Genomic DNA, 13,328 nt, shown 5'->3' on the forward strand with positions numbered 1-13,328 from the left:
GAAGCAGAGCTGGCAGCCTTGTCAGGGCTGCCGCTCCTCATCCCTTTCAGATGGGTGGACCTTTTAGGCTCATCCTTCCCAGCACACCAACCTCTGCAGAGCTAATGAGGTGGAGCAGGTCATCTGCACACACAAAAAGAATGGGAACAAACCTCCTTCCACTCTGAAGCAAAGACAAGCATGTGCTGCAACCTGTAGTACTTAAATGTAGCACATCTAATACCAAGCCTCAAGAGAAGGTAATTCAGAGTGCCCCAGAAATGATTACAACTGTAAAGCCCAACCCTACAGCTGAAACTCCATTCTTAAGAGGGAAGGAAATTCTCCTCTGCATAGCTACAAACTGCTCGGGATAGCCTCTTACTGCAGCGTGTTCCCTCTCCCTCATTAGCTCACCAAGCAGCAGCAGCAGAGGCAAGCTGGGGGTTACTGATGCATTGTAATTACCAACTGATAGTCTGTCACTGGGAAAAGCAGAAGAAAAATCTCTAATTAATGCAGGCCAATTACTTTAATGCTTCCTTTTGCTGAAGCACAAGGTGGAGCTATGGTAGGGAAGATCAATAAAAAGCCTGTTGGCTATTTCCATCTCTTACCACTGGTAGTAATTTAAACAGGTTTGACTTCATCTAGGCACAAATATAACTTTGAGAAGAGCAGAAAACAAAGACATATGGGCCTGCCCGCTAGCAACCCAGCTGTTAACCTCTGACTCTAAACAGTGATCACACAAATAATCACAACTAAGGAGTCCTGGTCTGACCTGGCAGCAGGCTGAGCTCCATGATACCACTGCCTTCAATATCAGAAATGGAGACTGGAAAGCACTCCCTCGGGGTCTTTTGGGGTTTTTGTGATCACTTCTGGGATTCTTGAGTGGTCGGCATCAGGTACAAGTGTTGTAAGTTCTGACTTTGATTTCTGAAGCTTATTTGTAATGTTTCACATGGGCATTGTGCTGAGGGAATACAAACTGTGAGAAGGAGCTGTCTGGCAGCGGAGTTTCTGAGGGTATTCCCAGAGCTGAGGTTGAGACTTTACTTTGTAGTGCAGTTTCCCATCAGCAGCACAGACGGAGAGTCATCGGCTATATGCCACTACACTGGATATGCCAAATTTCAGTTCTTCCTTGAAAAGATAAAAATAATTGCCTTTATGAGGTAGAGCTAACAGTTCAGGTGGAGGAGAAATTTGCAGAGGAACTCCCTTCCTCATTAGGCAGGTCCAACTAACTCCACAGGGACTCTCAGACACTCTACCAGAAGAATCACATAAAGTCACAAAAATGACTGAAACTATGTCACAGCAAGGAGGAAGCCTGGAATCTTTACCCTGGGTGTGTTTAATTATATCTGCTATTGCAGGCATATGGAGAGACTGCCTTGCAAGAAGCTGGAGGAACAAATTGAGAATTAGCTCTGGCTCAAATCAGACAGCCTTCAGAGGTCAAAGACACAACCCTCAATTTACCCACATTGATAGACAGTCCTGTTTGAGAGCTCCGTGAAGGAATCTGATTGAGACAATCTGAAAAAAAAATAAAAGGAAGACAACAGAAAAGCTGGTAGTTTTCCAGGAATGAAAACAACATTGCTGAATGGACACGGAATGATTTCAAAGTTCAGGAGGGACTTCTTCAGTTACAGTCCACGTTGATACCCATGACATTATGCCAGGCACCATCCTGGATCTCTTGACAGACTGCAGGAAAGGGTTTGTTAATGATCTCAGAAAACCTTCCAAGCAAGGACAAGTATAGCAAGTGAAAATTTAGCTAGTTAAGTAAGCAGCGAAGGAGGGGAGAGTTGGTTTTGCTGAGCAGTGAAACCATTGCAGGGAAGAGGGCTTTTAGTCTCACACAGAGGGTTAACAGCCGCTTGGAAGATAGGCTCAGTCTTTATACCAGCTATGTCATGGGAGGTTAAAAATGGGATAATCAGGATACAAATGCCTAAACGTGTATGTAATCTCTAATTGGTCAAGAGTTCAACCAGCAAATAGCACTGCAATTCAAGGCATTATCTAGCCCGAGGATATCTCCCTACTCCTTTGCTGGAGGTTACCAAAGCACAGCTCAGTCAGTAAGAGATCAGCCATTTCCTAACGCAGAACCAGCAGTGCAGAGAGGCAATTTCAGGGCATGGTTAAATGGTACCTCCGAGCCAATCTAACAGCAAGCTGGCAACAAAAAGGCTGGTTCACCCTCCTGCCTCTCCTCTCCTGTGCCATGTCTCATGCTCATCTACGTGCACGGTGAACTCGTGCAGGAAATTAAGAGGGCAGTTACACGAGACAGGTATTTAGCTGCTGAGAAAGTGGCAGGACTGTACGGTGGGAAGTGGGAAGGTACAAAACTACCTGTTCCAGCAGAAGGGCAAGATGTTAGATCAGCTTAACCGTATCACATAATTTTATCATCAGTTCTCCTAAAAAGAGAGAAGGAATATCAGAATATAGATGGTTTGAATCACCTTCTAGGGATTTCTTCCTAAATCATAAAAGGAACCTAATGTGATTGCATCTTAACCCTTAAAAAAAAGTGTAATTATCAATGCTTTTACCTTCCCCAAGCTGCCTCACTCCAAAGTCTGTTGACTACTATAATTTATGGCAAGAAGGGAATAGGAAGAGCAGAGAAGAGCATAATGCTAAGGCAATTCTGATTCAGGGAGAGCAAAACTGTTGTGGATACACATCCTAATTTAATCCAGTTTATTTTTGTTTGAGCAAATGTGCAGCTATACAATCTGTACTGCTTGCAGAGCTGGGGAAGAAGCAATCTTTACGTTATAGTCCTGAAGAGCAGCTGAGGATAATAATGTCTTAAACTGACACAGCTAGATGTACAAGACAACATCTAAAGGTACTTTAAAGTGCTGTGGTTTGAGAGAAACTAAGCCGACAAACCTCTGTGTTGAAATAATAGGAAAAATAGTAAAAAGGAGGTGTTTGAGATCTTTTTATCTCTATCCTTATATTAATAAGAAATAATAAATATTGATATGGTTGAAACTTGGAGATAAGTCACTCAACCTGAAGGTTAAAATCAGTAAGTGTATCTCCTTCTGTAAAGACAAAAGGAGAAAACAGACAGTGTTTGATTCTTTGCAGAGACACTTACCTGTTAGGCGGTCAGGGGTCCTATGGAAACACACAATACACAAGCCTGAATGTGTTCAAAAAGAAAAACTGAACCATCATGGGTGGATCGTTTAACCATTTAAATACCTAGGAGAACATAATGTGTAGGTTTTGCCGGGAGGATGGGAGACTTACTCAGAAAGCGGTAGTTCAGGTGAGGATTCAAAGGGCAATGGAAAGACACAAATCTCAGTGTGATGCCGTGGCAAAAAAAAAGAAAATAAAATTGTAAATTTGATCTTAAAATGTCTATTAAGTGGAAGCAGAGAAGCACTATTGCCTCTGTGAGACATTTAAGTTCTGATGTTTTGAAGGAGACTGGAATATTCCTCAGGTATTCAAGGAAAGACTACAAAAACATTCAGATACCAAAAAGGAAAGCTCATCGTATGAGCCTTAAGAAGTTCAGTCTATTGAGCCTGATGCATGGAGAAGAGACCTGGCAACCGGGAATTTCTTGACTAAACAACAGCAAAATCCTGTGGCTGGATGCAGTGGAGTGGAGCCAGATGAATTCAACTCTAGAATAAGAAGCAATTTCCTTCTAATAAGTGCTATTACATATTGGAACATCTTAGTAAAGTATGTGGCTGACTTTGTTCTCCTTAGCCTTTGAGCAAGACCAGATACACTCCTAACACAATGCTTTAATCTCACCTCCAGAAAACACCAGACAGCCTATGGGAACAGGAGGCTGGAACGAGATGAGCAGTGGTCCTGTCTGCCCTAAGAGCCTGGGTACAGGTAGCAGGTACTTCTTTACAAAAATAAACAAAGACTCTCTTTAAAAGCCAGAGCATAAAGTGATCTGATTGATGTGGTCTGATGCAACAGACTTAGCTTTATTGGCTAAACCAGCAAACTTCATCAGCTTCCCAGGAGTCCCATGAAACCATTCTAATGCTCGCCCTTTCAAGAGCATTGCTTAAAAAGAACTTCAGCATGAGCAACTGCTAAAAGGCAGATCAGGAGACCGGAGCTGTTAACCTTTGTGCACAGTAGTTAAAATACATGGTTTACAGATGTACATTCACATGCATGAAGCCAATATGAACCTGTTTGTAAAACCCTGCTGCTCCAAGGTAAAAGAATAATCCTTTGAGCAAATAAGCAGTACGTAACAGCTGCTCACAAGAAAAACTTGATTTTGCTACAGCGCCCAATAATTTATATAACTGATTTTCAACCTGTGGTCAACGGACAATTTTTAAGGAGTCAACAGCATAACAATAACAGCAACCTTTTTGTCACAGGCTTCAAATCACCACGCAAGAGGCTGTGCCTCCTCTGGGCGACTTTTCAGAGTCTGTAAAAGTTGAGACGTTTGGAAACCTCTAGGTTTGATTTTCAGAAGCCAACAACTGCCCTAATTTTTAAAAACAGCCTTGTGATTTAAGAAAAAATAATATTAGGAGACAGATCAGTAGAAGTATTCCAAGTTTTCTGCAAACTGTACTCCTCTAAAGAGCTTTATACTCAAAAAGTGAAAAATGAGAAACATCAGTTACTTTTATTGTCCCAGCTAATTGTCTTTGTTTGGTTTTCATTTTCTTTTCTTCCTTTGTTTTCTCCAACGATGGAATAAATCAGAAAAGCTATCGTATCATATTTGATAAACAAAACCTTTAGGAAAGAAGGCATGTGACCCCAAAAAACAAGGTGAAAGCTCCCTAACAACTGGCTCTTCCCAGGGCTGGGACATCTGCACTGTCAGCTATTCTCCAGACAGGCAGGTCTGAAGATTTCTACCCGCACAGCACACACCATGTGGGCTCCCAGCCTACAGTACAGCTCCTGAAAGTAGATTTTGATGGGTCAAAGCCATTTTATTGAATTAGCCCTTTATTGTTTACATTAAATCCAAGTGAGCTCACAAATACTGACTTATCCTTCTGAAAGGCTGGATTATACCGCGTGGCTCGGATGCAAAAAAAGCTTAGGGTTTTTATACTAATTACTTCCAGCATGAGGAGTGCACGGCCCAGAAGAGCATCAGCTTCAGAGACATTTCTGCTGGGTGTTTCAGCACAGCAATGTTTGCTGTCTTTCCTTGCCCCAGGATGACTGCTGCTCCGTGACATAAATTTGGAGGGGCACACTGTCATTAAACCCCATGTTGAGGATTGCTAAGTCTGGGGCAGAGGGTAGGAGCAGCCCTTTCCACGTGTTTCTGGTTGTTTCATCCACCCTCCCAAAGCCACTGTTGCTGTGAAGTATGTTGTAGCATCACTTCCTACTCCAAATCACTCTTTCAGAAAGTAAGAGAAGAGAAATGTATTAGCTACTTGTTACTAAGCGAGTTTTGGTTCATTTACACTTAAGCAGCTCCGTAATCCATCGTGGGCAAAGTTTCCCAGCCTACAAAACTGCAGGTACTTTCAGCAGCCTGAAAAATTAGAGGTGAATACAGACATGAAGATATTGGAGATGTGATTTGCCAGGATCACTGTCATTGCTGGACATCACAAGCGCTACAGGAAGACAAGATGGACAGACAGACAACATGCACATGACTCCCATTATGTGTTTGCTTCTCTAAACAAACCTTCATCTTTCTCATAATTAAACAGGCACCTGCTTGTGCAGAACGGACATTGAGTTTCTGGGCAGCTTTCATGGCCACCAATGGAATTCTTTCAGAGGCAAAAAAATCTGTCAAGGAGTTTAACATTTTGTATGGGCAAAACAGATGTCCCAGAAATGCACGCAGCTTTCACTGAGTAACTTTGCACAAAGTGACATCAGATCTTCTCACTACACAAATTACTACCTGGGGCCTGGGGTCTGTTGGTATTTGTTTGAGTGATGATACTCTGTGTAGCTTGTGAAACAGAACAAACAGAAGGCTTAAACGCAGCCTAAAGATTTGTGAGCTGCTGATCCTACAGAAAGGACACCTTTTATTGCTTTTACATCTAGCAGCGTGCAATACAACGTGGGTTTTATGTTTGTTGTTATATATTAAGCAAAACCTTTGCTCAAACTCTAAATTTCGGCGAGGAAATGTACAGATCTTTATGTGGGCACAAGCTGTGATGTGGAAGGTAAGGCTCACAAAAGGGGCTTGTTTTAAATCTCGCATTCAATAAACTGCTAGAAGAACAAAATGAAAACAAGCTATTGTGTTAATCTCCAGATTAGCCCTCATAGTCTGTCAATTTAATACTGATTAGTAAACAATGTCCATAATTAAGCTGTTGTTGGAGACACAAATGCCCCACGAGCCCGAACTAATGCGTAGTATTCAATCCTTTTACAAAGGATGGCAGATACAATTCCAGGAATGTTAATGCTGTCAAGTATCCATGATGCACATAACAAAAGAGAAGGCAGGGAGTTGAGGTAATTAAGCTCACACTGGCCCTTCTCTCCAACCTGTATTTGTTTATTGACTAAATGTTATTAGGTGTAGTAAATAAAATGCCACCGAGTCGTGGGAGCTGGGACCAAAAATGACACGAAGTTTATGGGGCCGTCAAACCCTGGATTCCCCTGGCATCAAAGCGCACACATACCCTTTGCTAAAGCTAGTGACAATAATGTGCATGACAGGGGTCCATGGGGCCGTGGTCCCCTAATTGTTTAGGAGACCTTTTAGGCTGGTTGCAGACTGCATGTCTTGGTATTTGTGGAGCTAATTGCACTAAAATCCGCCAGCACAGTGCTTGCAGTGATGGGTTAACTCATTTATCCTCGGGATAATACTCAGCTCTTTGTCAGCCTGGTCTCCCGCATTCGCTCCTAGACTCTCACCCCAGATGCAGAGGAGGAGGAAGCAGGCTTCCCACGGTGCTGTCGATGGAAATTCACTGACTGCACAGGTGCGAGAACATAAACATTTAAATATGAAACAATACCGCTTTTCTGAGTGTTTTCCTTCACTCGTAACCCTTTCTGCTTTTCTCATGGGGGCCGCAGAGCCAGGTCTGAAGTTTAGCCCCTCTCAAACTGCAACAGTTGAGAACAGCAGAGGGGCTTGGCCTGGGCTCCTCTTACCAGCTTATTTTTGCACCCTGAATCTCATGGATCGTCAGTTCTGAATTAGCGCTATTCTGGTGCAGAAGAGCCCAGAGAGGTTAACGTTGTTCCCTGTGACGTCCTATTCTAAGCTCACCTAAGAAAAGATGGGGGTGGACATAATTATAAGCAATCTTCTACATTGCTCTCAATGCTTTTTACACGGGGAGAGAAGTGGCAGTAGCCACAGTCTGAACAGTGACATTATGCAGAATATTTTTCCCTAATATGAACTCTGAGATTCACAAATTTGAGAATGAGAGAATTACATTTTGACATTTTTCCAGACTTCTTGATTTATGACACTAAGACTTCTTGCCCCCATGTTTGCTAACATCCAAGCAACCACCAAAATCATAACCACAGCAGTCCACAGCGGCGGAGCGCTTCTTATCCAAGGATCTCAAAGATCTTGGCCCACATTTGGTGGCATTGTGCAAGTTTCCAATTGGATGACATCTACTGATAGTCCCATTGCCGTTTGGACTTTATCACAAATTAAATTGTTTTGCCAAAGGTCTGAGAGAGTGTAAATTAGTGGTAGAACTCAGAAAAATCCTCTGAAGTATCTTCCCCTCTCTCCTTCCCAGACTACCCATCCAAATGCCAAACGGCACTAACTGGCTTCCTCTTTCACCATGTGGATTTGATTGAGGTGGGTCACAAGTTCTCAGGATCTCTGGACAGGTGGGGACGTAGCTTCTTGAGAGCTACACGAGCACAGTACCTTTGCCATTCCTCCCCATCACACGGCAAAATCCACTGCACGCAGGGTGCAGCCCTGCCTCTTCCACAGCTACAAGGCTTGCTAGAGCCAGCAGAGAAAGGAGAGGGGAGCAGATGGGAGTTGGAGCATGCAAGTAGAGGTTAGAGGTAGCGCTAGACCACAGCACACCAATTTCTTTTGGCTGAAACAGCGATGGAATCACAGGCTCAGTGGAAAATGCTCCTTCTAGAAATAGCACAGACCAATCAGTACCCCTACCCCTTGAACAGACTGCTGTCTGACATTGCTGGGACGCCGTGCTTTATCCCACGCATCAAGCTCTCTTCCCACTACAAGGTATAAATTCTTTTCCATTTGACACTGGAGAGTCACACAAGAGACTCGAAGAGCTTTTACTGAGCCGTGCAGGAGATTAAGAGAGGAATAACCTACTTCTCTACTTACTCTCCTACTTAGAGAGGGAAAGGCTTTTGAGATGAAGACTCCAGTTCTGCTGAAGAGAGCATATTTGCCAAATAAGCCCCATTTTGAGCACATTGGCAAAAAATCAGGAGTAAAACTGTAGTTCCACTTCTGGTTTCAGGTTGGTCAGAATAAAAGAGACTTCTCATTGCTCAGCAGCAGTGGAATACGTGCTTGTGTCTGATTCATAGAACAGGAGCTATCCCTCATCTCCTCTTATTCTTCTAATTGTCTGATCATGCAGCATACAACCGATTTGATTACAATTTGCAGAGGACTTGGGACATACTTGGATGAGACATGCAACACAGGACATTTTAGAAAAGCATTACCTCTTCTCTCTGTAAGGATAATGAATAGACATAAAAATTGCTCTCTTTCTTCTACTGGCCACAGCCAAGAGCTACTGATTCATGAGGAAAATAAGAATGTCATAATGCACTAAACCAGATGTGAAAAACTGAGAATGGAGGTGGTGGTGGACAGCTGTGCTTAGCTCCTTAGAGCTGCCATTATCTCTTTCCTCGAGACCTGCAGAGGAAGAGTTTAAAACTTCTCTGTATCGAGACAGACCCTCTTGGTAAGAGATTTTTAAATTAAACAATTTAAAATTAACAATTTAAAAGTAATTTGTTAGCTGGAATATTCTCTAGACTAGCTATAAACTGTTTGAAAATCTGCTCTTTAACATTCACACGGAACAGAGAAGCTTTCATATGTCAAGTGCACTGCGAGGCAAATCATTACCTGAAGCACCCTTCACTGATTCATACCACTGAGCTCCTCAAGCAGTCTCAGCACATGAATAAATTCTGCTAACAGCAGCTTATTCCTGTCTCTTCCAACACAGAGGCCTGAAGAGAGGCTCAAGCAGAAAGAAAATGTGCAAAGTTACCTACTCTACAAACATCCTCTGCTGGATCCAGCAAAACCCATGAAAGTGGGTCAGCCTTCAGCCCTGTCAGCCTCCCAAGCCAATTATTCATGGAAGCGCTGTATTGCACACAAAATTAGTGAAGATTTCTATTTATTCTATTCTATTTTTATCATTTAAACTAACCCAGCTCTTTTTGCCTGAAACAGGACTCGCACAGGCACCTTTGCTGGCATAACTGGAGTGACTGTGGCAGGCAGCAGCTGGAGGAGGCAGGTGGGTGGTGCAGGATCTGTCTCCACCCAGGGGAAGGCAGCCTCTTGACCAGGGTGCAACCAGGTGTAGGGAAGCCAAGAACTGCAGTGTGATCTTGGACAAACTGCTTGGGCCCAGATTCTTCAGGAGACTATTTTTCACCTTGCCTTAAGTTATTGCTAGGATTTACGTACTTAAATAGTTTTAAGATTCCATCCAAATTTCTCTGTGTCCCAGTTCTTCACGTGAAAACTAAGACAGCAACCCCTCCTTGCTTCCCAGGAATGTTATGGGTATAAAATCAAGTCTCTGAGGTGCTGGGGTAAGTATCTACAGAAAGAACCACTTCATAAAGTGAACAGAGCTTCTATTAAAATGCCTTTTGGGAAAACAGGGAGTTTTGTCTGTCCCCTCCACAAACATCCCCCACTTGCCGATTTCAGCCATATGTGACTGGACTGAGAGGCTTTAAATCTTTTAAAAGCAGGTGCCTCTCCTCTATGGTAGGAGGGATAATTCAGCAGCACGAGGAAAAGCTCTGAGGACACATGGTGTGACACGCTCAGCCCTCACCAGAAATCAGGAACCCACAGAGCAAAGAGCCCTTACCTCTGCCCCAACACATAAAAAGCTTCAGTCAGGTTTTGCTATTTCATAAATAAAAAGATCCAATGATGAGACTCATCAATATAGAGACCATGATTAATTGTTCTACTCTTCACTGAACTTGTTAAAAAATCACTTTGCCTGGCGCTGACCTTCCTTTTGTGAACATTTGTACTTGATACAGGGTTACCAGCCTGCAAAGACAAGTCTCCCCTTTTTCTTGATCCATCAGTTAGCTCAGCAGTAACAATAAGGCTGAACTATTTGGTTTCTAGAGTCTCACATTCACTGTGCACTTGTCCCTGACTCCTTGACTGGTACCTCTCGTACCTGAAATTCCTCGGTGGTCTCCCATCCCAGCTGACAGAGGTTCCTGTGCTGTGTCTGTAACCTGTGAAGTCTCCACAGCCCTTCCTGGTAGGCTGCAGAGGTCATCTGGATACGCAGTGCTGCTGAGGCTTCCTTCTCCAGCTGCTAGACTGTGACTGAAAGATAATTAAAGTGCACTTGGCACTTTCTAGGATTGCTTCCTTTGATGAGTCAAGAACACAGGTGCTGCAGTTACTGCTCTGCTGCAAAACGAGGAGGAAATGGTTTCTGTGACCATCCAGAGAGGATATGGTCACCGTGGCTACAAATGGAAGTGTTTTCACACACAGGCTTCCACAAACTAAAGCAGCATGATAGACATTGATTAGGATTAAGAATAAGCAGCTCCACATTTAAAGCGCACAAGAGCACAGGAACTGCCTGCTAAGGCAGACCTAAAATCTGTCTAGTTCAGCATTGTCCCCAGGAGAGGGAATGTAGCAGATACTGAAGAAGGATTATATGATGCAGGGCAAATACAGTACAGTTCTGATTGAGCTTCATCAGCTTCCTGCAATGAAAGGGACAAGGAGTTTCTGAGCCAAGATTGCGCCAAACAATCATATGTAAAAGCCACCGAGTAACACTGTGGTTCTCTCTAATCTCTTCTTCAACTCCACTTTTATTTTTTGCCTTCTTATGCTGCTGGCAGGTTTGTTACAATCTGTTCCACTTCATAAAATACTCTGGACCAATTTACAATGATGTTATTTGTTCAAGTCAGTAAGAAAAAGGTAAATTGCCTTATTTCACATCAGCCAGTAGTTTCCATACTGCATGATATCTGCACACTGATTAGCTGCATTAAATCATTGGTTCTTACACAGATCAGCCAAACCCATTTGAATAATTCTCTTCTCCCTTTGCAAATTAAGATCCAGCCTTACTCCATCTCCCGTTCTATAAGCTTCCAAGAACTGGCTGTTGTTGCAGTTCACTGTCTGACCCCCAATAAATTTCAGTTTCCCATTTCTCCTGCACTTCATAGGGAAAATTCCCAGTTTGCTCAGAAGTCTCCCAGATTGCCTCTTTGTCCTCCAACTCTGACTGCTTTTCATTCCCCAAACACAGGTACATGAGGGATGCCCTGAAGCAGAGAGAAGGAAACACATTATCCATAACGTTAGCAAGTTTAGATAGAACTGCGAGATTGTATTTTTCTGTAAGCAAGGCCCCGGTCCAGTAAGAGCTTTTCACTTCAAGGGACTTCAGATTGTCTCACAGGTGAGGTGAGCTGAAGCTTTTGTGTCAGTTCTCATTTACCAGGCAACAACCATAATGCAACTTTCACACCCTGCAAGGATGGAGGTTACAGAGCAGGGGATTCACAGGGAGCATCACCAAGCCCATCACCACTGCTGGCAGTTCCAGCTACCAGGAGTTAAGAATGCCATGGAAATTCATATTGCTCCTGAAGGCATTCCCTAAGGCAGAAGGAAAGTAGGTTAGAATTTGCTGCAAGAATAGTGGGTATTAATCCATCAAGACAGGAAAAAAACGTGATATTGCAAAGGAAGATTATGAAATCAGATGCCATCTTGTGGCCAAAATCCATTAAATTTCTATGGTAGATACAATACAGTCCACAAACTATGCAACAAATACAGAGACAAAAGAGAAGAAATTAAAGCTAAAAAGACTGGTAAGCTACTATGGAGACTTTTAATCTCCAAACCTGTAGGACTCTCTTTAATGTGCTTCTGTCTGCAGGTGTACAGTCAACTCCTCTGCACTTCTGGCTGATAAAAACCCATTACAAGATAGCTGTAATTACTGAAATTGTCCCCCACATGTTGTCTGTATAAAAAATTGCTCTATCTGCAAGTTTGCTCGCATTCTGGCTGAACTGAAGCAGGAGGCAATGCAGGAAACCATAAACAACGTGACCACTGCATGCTGGCACCCGCTGATACAATTAAGTGGCCGATGGCGGGGTCTTTCCCACAAGACAAACGCTAATGAGGATGTAATTGTTGACTCCAAGACCTAAATGCTTCTTTGTTTATAAACAGGAGAGGTAGGAAAAAGGCTGCACAGAGGAAATTAGGATACAGATGATAGGACACTGAAGGACAGCGAGGATAAACACGTAAAGAGATGACTTCAAACTATGTTCCGTATGTTACGGAGGGAACAGAAAGCATTCTGCCAATCATGGATGTGAAGCAGGAATTTCTTGAAGGTCCATCCAACTTGCGTTACACTGTCAGAGGCATGGAGTCAGTAGCACGGCCCACACCCTTCTCCTTCTATTGAGCAACCTTTTTCCAGATCCATCTTCCATCTTTGCTTTTCCTCCCCTTTCCCAGCTGCCAACCTGCCCAAATCTCTGGATGAAGATCATTCACTCCCGGAGCAGCGAGAGCTTTACAGTGTGTTATTTCATGCCTTACACAACAAGAAATGAGAGGTTTACATCATTGCCAGGGAACATCACAAAAATTTGATGCTAGCTCTTCCAAATCTTCTGAATGATCACATATCTACTAATAGAGAAGCTACTTTTAGTCATTTAGATGATTTCAGATCACCTTCCGTGCCCCACACAGTTGGCTGTAACTAAATTACCTGTGTGGTCTGGGCAGCATACGAAGCCACCGCATGGCCAGATAAACCCTCTCGTGGCCCACATTTTGGATGACTCTCATTCTTCTTTCACAGTTTTGCTAACCAGAAATCATGTGGCTGTCTCACTGCACTGTGGGAGGACCCCGATTCCTGACTGTGCTCATCACAAACACAGAAATACATTTCTAATGTAAACGCAGGCATCTAGTGACACTGAAAGCACCTCACAGGATCAGAGACATCTGCACAGCACTGGCAACACACCACAGGACCTACAGGAGATCCGTGCCTTTCTCCAGATCACCAGCT

General features: G+C 43.2%; 1 long non-coding RNA gene across 17 annotated transcripts in view; it reads right to left on the reverse strand.

The window, feature by feature from the left end:
* LOC137856699 (uncharacterized) overlaps positions 1 to 13,328 on the reverse strand; it is a 110,566-nt gene that overhangs the window by 65,509 nt on the left and 31,729 nt on the right. Inside the window, exon 1 of one of the 17 annotated variants that reach the window (XR_011096703.1) lies at positions 3,122 to 3,333. The exons of the other annotated variants lie outside the window; for them this stretch is intronic. This is a non-coding gene — a long non-coding RNA (uncharacterized lncRNA). Of the gene's footprint in view, positions 1 to 3,121; positions 3,334 to 13,328 lie in introns of those variants that run through there. 17 annotated transcript variants of the gene reach the window in all.

The sequence above is a fragment of the Anas acuta genome, chromosome 5 (genome assembly GCF_963932015.1).
Source record: "Anas acuta chromosome 5, bAnaAcu1.1, whole genome shotgun sequence".
In the NCBI taxonomy this organism is placed as follows: Eukaryota; Metazoa; Chordata; class Aves; order Anseriformes; family Anatidae; genus Anas; species Anas acuta.